Below are 7,212 nucleotides of genomic sequence, written 5' to 3' on the forward strand. Positions count from 1 at the left end.
TCTTTCTGCTTTCACTCCTTCTTCTACATGAAATCTCTTTTACGCAGGAAACCTTTCCCTGCTTTGATAACACTTGATGAAAGGAGAAATTTCCATAAGACAATTTCCCTTCCATTTTTAATTTATCGATCGTGCACTTGTGGTTTATGGGCCCACGTTTCTTTCGGAAGCATTATTGGTGCTTTTGCCTTAAAAACCGGGACAACATAAATCATCGGAATACATTGGAACCTTGCAATCAGATGTCGATTCTACTTGATGCATAAATACCGGACTTCAAAAGAACTAAATCCATGTCCATAAACTTCTCAGGTCCGTTTCTTCACCCAAGCTCTATCGGATTCAATCTTCGCCATCCATCTTACTCTCCGATCCAACGACTCACACTTCATCGCAATTTTCCACCATCTGCCAGCACTTGACTTCTGCGAAATGCGATTTGTGATTAAATCTCGTCCGTCAATCTAATTCTCGATCCAACGGTTGATGTCTTTCCCCGACCAATTGAATTGTTCGGTGATCCTCCACTGTAGATCAAACTCCATTTGATCCGACGGTCCACAATGATATCTGGTGGATCACATACGCGATGTTTAATGCCTTCACGAAGCCGATGAGGTTTATAAGTCCTCAATTTATAAAAGTTTAGGTCCGACTTTTTCCACGTGCTTATTTCCTTTGGACGAAACCGATGGGAATATTAAACTATTATTTAATCGATATCGGGTCCGGTTTTTGAATTAATCGGCTTACATCTCCTAACCCGATATCCGTCGATTTCACCCATCTGCAGATCTGACGATCCAGATCAGTTCTCATCTTCACTTCACCTTTTACCATTGATCATCAATGCTAACTGTCGATCTATAAGATCCAACGGCTCCTGTGCATTACTCCATCTATTCCTTCTTTGACTTAATCTCGTTCATTGTTGATGGAATTTGCGTTAAAACACAGTTCCTCTACCATACTCTGTTTTCATACACAACACACATATAACAATAATTCGATTAACATTTGGTTGCCATCGACCCTTCTAATGATCGATGGTCGATCAACACTCCAACAACACAGAATAACTCAACAACGTTTATATACACAACGTAACTTGAAAAGGCATAAATACACAGATACACGGAATTCACACACACATGCAGATTTATATTATACAGAACTTGATTACATTCTAAGGCATTTCAGCCTTAGTCACACTTTCCCCTCTCGACTACATTGAATCCACACCCTATTTACACAAATCTCTATCTGTTGCTCTACTTCTCACCTCCTTACATAAACTCTCTTATATAAGAAGTTACAAAAGGGAGGGATCGTTTACGATCCATGAATTTCTCCCACAATCGCTCAACAACCCTCTAAATCTCTCTATACGCATACATGGCAGATTAAATTACATTAAATAAGTCTTCTAGAGACTTTATCAATTCCATCATTTTAGCCCCGTTTTAACAGAATTTGCCTCCTGGTTTGCACATTTGTCCACGTCTCCTCCTTCTCAGCTTTGGATTCTTCTTTTAATGAAGAGTGCTCGGATGCTCTTGCATCAGTTGTTGAAAAGATCTTGTCAATAGTCTAGATATGAAATCAATCTTCTAAATGCTTAAGAAATCGTCACCATCATTTGATGTCTGATTTGAAAAGATAGATAAAATCCCACTTTGGGTGAAGCTTCTAGGCTCACCCATTGAAGATTGTTATGAAGCCATTTTTAAAAGAATAGAAAATTCCTCATGACATTTTTCAGAGGTGGACAAGAGTTTAAAAAAAAACTAGAGTTATGACTATCACTAAGATATTTGTTGAGGAAATTTGGGATAATGTAATATCTAAGATTGTCATATAAAGAGGTATTTTATCCTTCTAACAAACCCTTAATAATTTTGTGAAGGATAATAATCTTCCTTGCAATAATCTATGTTGGGTAAAGAAATTCTCCATAATGGGCTCACAAAAAGAGATGGTGCAAGAAGAAATGACAATTTCACATGATTCAAGGGATTGTAATATTAGTATCTAAGACTCCCAAAGCATTATAAAGGTGAAGGTCTTAGAGGATTAGGTTGTTGAAAAGAGAAATGTCTTTCTAGTGATTTCTCAAGATCCCAAACTTAAAGAAAATGGTCAACCCTGGACATTTTTAGTGGAGAAAGGTATGTTTATCTTTGAGATTGCTCCCCCAATTTTTTGTTCAAAATATGTCTGTGGTATGAAGAGTCCATGTATCCAATGCAATGAGCCTTTGTTAGATCTTACAAGTGAGGAAACTATTTACTATCTTGGCACAAGAGTAAAGGTGTCCTCTTAGCCCACAATACTTCATATCCTATGAAATCAACTGCTCTTATCGAGGGCAAAGATTTTATGGGTGACCTTATGCCATATCCAATTACTTGTGAATTGGTGAATACAAGATCCGCCTCAAAGGATGAGCACCGTTACAACCTGAGAAATCCAAATCCTATTCAGATGGAAGGAAAGGTAAATGGTGGTATTGCTTGAACCCTAGGAAGGTGGGTAGATTTGGTTAAGGAAGGTGTTCTTACATATTTAGGGCAAAAAATAATCAACCACTAAATTTATGTTAAACAATCAATCTGTAGAAATTATGGTGTAGATGTGCAACTGATCATGAAGTTTTAATCAAAATCACAAGACACAAACCTACTCTACTGCTCTACGAATTAAATTCACAATTTAGAACATCAATCACAAACATGCAATGAGAAATAACACACATGCACACAATATTTTTCCAGGGGAAAGAAATCTACTAAAAACCATTATGTCTGCTTGCATTAATCTGATTAATAGAGATGTATTACAATTGCTTTGCTCAACTAAGCACAACATGTAAGTGAATAACATATCTCTCTTCTCACTGAGAAGCTCTAGCCAGACTTAGTCAATTATTGTCTCTGCTTGAGCCCTTATTTCCTTTCGTAATTCCTTGAGAAATAAGGGCCCTATTATTTAGGAAATTCCTCAAAATTATTGTGCAATTCCCAAGGCTGATCATCTTACTACATGCAACACATGTACACTCAAGACTAATCTACAATTGATGTTACATTGTCTTGGAATCTCCACCATAGCTAGGGAACTCAAATTGTTTGTATGCACTAGCTATTTTGGGTTGATTGATCAGTTAATTGGATGATCACTGAGTTAGACTTAAGTATCACTAAACAATTGACCTTCCACTAGTTCCTCCAATTGTTGGAACTAGTTTAACTGAAAACAACTTGAAATAATTGACCTTGATTCAAATTAGCAATCACACATGCTTAATTGAACTCTAAGCCCTCTAACTCAAATTTACTAAGTAAACTGGGTGAAACAAGCCATGTCGCACAAGTTAACTACATCCAAGTTGTTTGTAGATATGGAAATTCGAATTTTCTGAATTTAATCAAGGAAAAATCAAATTAAGAATTTCTTGCTGCTTTTTTCAACACTCCCTCTCAGCGAGAAAAGGATTATCAACCACCCCTATCCTGCAATTGTGGAACTTGAAATTCCTCTTGACAAAGCCTTTGTCAAAATGCAAGCATCTTGTTCCTCTGTGGGAATGTATTGTAGCAACATTATCCACCTCTACCCTTAGTCATGTAAATGGTGATACCATATATCTATATGCTTAGATCGATCGTGAAATAAATGATTCTTAGAGAGCTTGATGCAACTTTGATTATCACAATAGACCATAATTAGATCCATCATCTGACCAAACAATCCTAAAAGTATCTTTCTCATCCATATCGAATCACATGATGCTTGACTTGCAACCATGTATTCTACTTCTGACGAGCTGAGTACCATAGATCTTTGCTTCTTATTGTACCAAGAAACCGTTGCAGACCCAGCATTAAAAATTCCACCTGATGTACTCTTTCATTTGGATGGATTCCCTACCCAATTTTCACCCGTGAAGCCACACAGCTTCACTCCCTCTATCCGTCTGTACCATAGTCCAAACTGGGTAGTGCCTTTGACATACCATAAAACATGCTTAGTTTCCTTCCAAAATAATTTGGTTGGCCTAACCATAGCTTGGCTCAGCTAGTTGACTGCATAGCACATATCTAGTCATGTGTTCACAAGATACATTAGTGAATCACTAGCTCTCGATAAATGGTAGCATCCACTTCCTCACTTGAAGTGGCATCCTCCTTCCTCCAGTTGGTCACTAGAGGTCACCTCTGAAGGGTTCTTAATGGTAGTCACTCACACCTAAGGTCAATTTCAATATACAAACTGACCTCCAAGAGCAACAATAACAATAAAATAGAGCAAAACCCTAAACCTGCAAAAATCCAAGAGAAAAATAACAAAACTTCCAACAAGAAGGTGAGGTGTTGAAAAACACAGAAGGTGAGGTGTTGAAAAACACAATGGGGCAATGGCTGGTAGGATTTTTCCTACTGGACAGATGTAGAAGCGATGTCCAAGCGTCTTTCATGTCGAAACCTTCTCCAGAGCTCGCCAGACCTGCAACCAACTTGGAAAACATGGAAAAATAGGAAATTAGGCAATGGCATAAATATTAAAGACAATGTGAAACAAAAATCATCAAAAACCTGTAAATTTACCTGTAACCTCGAACTAGATAGAGATTGGCACTGGCTCCTTCCCAAACAACATGCCGCGCGAATGAAACAACCACCAAGGTATGTGTAAACCCTCGACGGTCTAGAACAAAGAAGACTAGCAGGCAAAATGAAACAAGAACAACAGAAACCCTGTACAGATAACGAGCGCGTGCACACAATTAAGTAGGGTTAGCAGGCCAACAATGGCAGACAAGCTGCACAGGAAATGGACCCGTCCCGCGCCACCGTCGGCGAAGTGCTTCACCCAAACACCAGACCCGAACATAAATACATAGAGCAAAGCAGACATCGTGGCAAATAGGCGGAAACCGGAGGCGGAAAAGGTTAAAATTAGGTTATAAACCTTGACACCCACCACAACAAGTGGCACAACACGTCGGGTAGGTGTCGTACGAGCGCCTATGGGAGCCACGTGCCAGTAGCTGAGGTGGAGGGGAGGGTGCACAGGTAATGGTGTCCCTCCCCTAATCCCTGGAATAAATATCCCAAGCGAAACTGTGAACTATGAAGTGACTTGAGTTAATAATCCATATGCAAAACTTGTAAGGGCAGCCAAAGCAACATTACTGGCACCACTGATTTTTACACGGTGGATATTCTTTTACTTTATTATGATCACAATAAAATGGGCAGCGCCAACGTTGGATGATCAATGATCAATATCAATGCTGAGTTGCTTGTTGGGCAACATTGAATATAATAGTACGAATACCCATAGTGATTGGCAACCAATATTGGCCTATTAATACATTGTCCTTAACAACATGCACATACATCCATCCCCTTCTCATCCATGCGTGTGCATCTGGTACTCTCGTACTTGCCCACCACTACAACAAAATGGAGTAGTCTACCCAACGGTAAAGTTGCCCGGATGTTGGCGTCGGCCCAATTTTTTGTTTGTTTACGATGACGGAGAACGACCAGGAAAGGGTCGGTCACGAGAATGTGTTTCCGTCCACCTGGGGATGAGCACTAACGCAGATAATTAGTTATGTACCTTTTTCCGCAATCCGTCGTTTGACTCGTTACTCCCAACACAAATCATGAGGTTGTGCGATTCATCGATTTGAATTTGAATTGATTTATCGCGCCAGTTTCATTTTCATTTGCAGTCAATATCCGGGAATTGAATTGTGGAGTTTGGGTTGTTTTGTTACAGTGTCATGGAATCAGGTCTGTTTGAGCTTAAGGGATGGGCTGGCATGGACAAAACCTCTATGGGGCGTCGGTCCTCTTCTTCCTCAATCACTTTGGACTGGTAAGAAGGGTAATTCACATGTTGGAAGTTGCTTGGTATGGCTGGATCGCCAAGCTCATTATTGCAGGTGCCTCAGGATGTTGTGCTGAAGGGTTTGCTCCATTATATAATAATGGAAGAGTTTGTATCAACAAATGTGGGTAGGATATTGCAGAGGCGTATTCAAAGTAATCTGACAACGATCTCAACGTTTTCATAAAGTGCAGAGCTCAGGAGATGGCCGCGAGAAGCATGCTCTTCTTGTGTATGATGGGAGGCCAGACACTTGGCCTCCTACAGAACAAGTCTCTGTGGGAGGAGAATTTTGTGACCAATACTTTGAAGTAGGTCTCTGTGGGAGGAGAATTTTGTGGCCAGGACTTTGAAGATGCATGAGATGAATTGGTGACACAGGCAAGATGACAAAAAATAAGTCTTAAATTCTTATCAAATCATTTATAGTTAACAATGTGGATCTGAGAATGCAGATATTAATGGTATTAATCTTTTGGTGTTGTGATATCGATTGCAGGGGATTATCGGAAGAGATTTGAGAGACTTTTAAAATCTTCCATGGTATTTTCCGAATGCAGATAAGCTTAGAAAAGCAGTAAAGAAGTGTGGAGCTGTTGAGATTGAGAGTCTGCAAGTGTGCGAGAGGGTGCCGAGCATGGGTGAGGAAGATTTTGAAGAGTATATTGAGAACCAAAAAATGTTTGGCTGTGTGAAATCCAATCTGTTGAAGAGCTTTGTGGGTAGTTTGGTTGAAGCCTACATTGGCAAGGAATCTACAGAGATTTTTTCAGGTTTTTTTCTTGAGAAGGCCTCAGCGCTTCTGCTGTGCAATCCACCTTCTAGAGTGTCACCTGCACAGTCGCTTATGTTAAGCTCCCTTTACGGCTCCCAATGGCCGCCGATTTATTACAGAAACCAAATCTGCCACTGATTCCATTAACCATCTACCGCCCATTCCAAAAATTATGGAAACCATCTGCTATTGATTAATTTCTTGTTGGGAGCACCTGGAGAGGTCCATTACTCCCTCTGTAGTTCTCTACCATGTTCTGTGGAACACTTGACACATAGCCAACAAAAGCTTGATGGAAGCTTGGCTATAAATACTTCTGTTTGGTCCCCAATCTCACTGACTCAACCCCTTCAACCTTACACCATCAAATTAGAGTGCGCAGAGCTTGGAAGTGCTACGCAGATTGATTGGAGTGAATGGGAACGTTTTGAGCGTAAGGAATCCATGTGATACGTGACGGGTTCTAACCTGGTCAAGCATGACTCAAAGCTTTCTTTGCACTGAGCTTTTCAGCTTGTTTCAGAAATATGCTTGTG

General features: G+C 39.9%; 1 pseudogene; it reads left to right on the forward strand.

Moving 5' to 3' along the window:
- The first annotated feature begins 5,926 nt into the window (after positions 1-5,926).
- LOC149141165 (gibberellic acid methyltransferase 2-like) lies at positions 5,927-6,814 on the forward strand (annotated as a pseudogene).
- The last annotated feature ends 398 nt before the right edge of the window (positions 6,815-7,212 follow it).

This window comes from Pinus tabuliformis, chromosome X (genome assembly GCF_031772625.1).
Source record: "Pinus tabuliformis cultivar Carrire ecotype Pingquan chromosome X, CPIR1, whole genome shotgun sequence".
Taxonomy (NCBI): Eukaryota; Viridiplantae; Streptophyta; class Pinopsida; order Pinales; family Pinaceae; genus Pinus; species Pinus tabuliformis.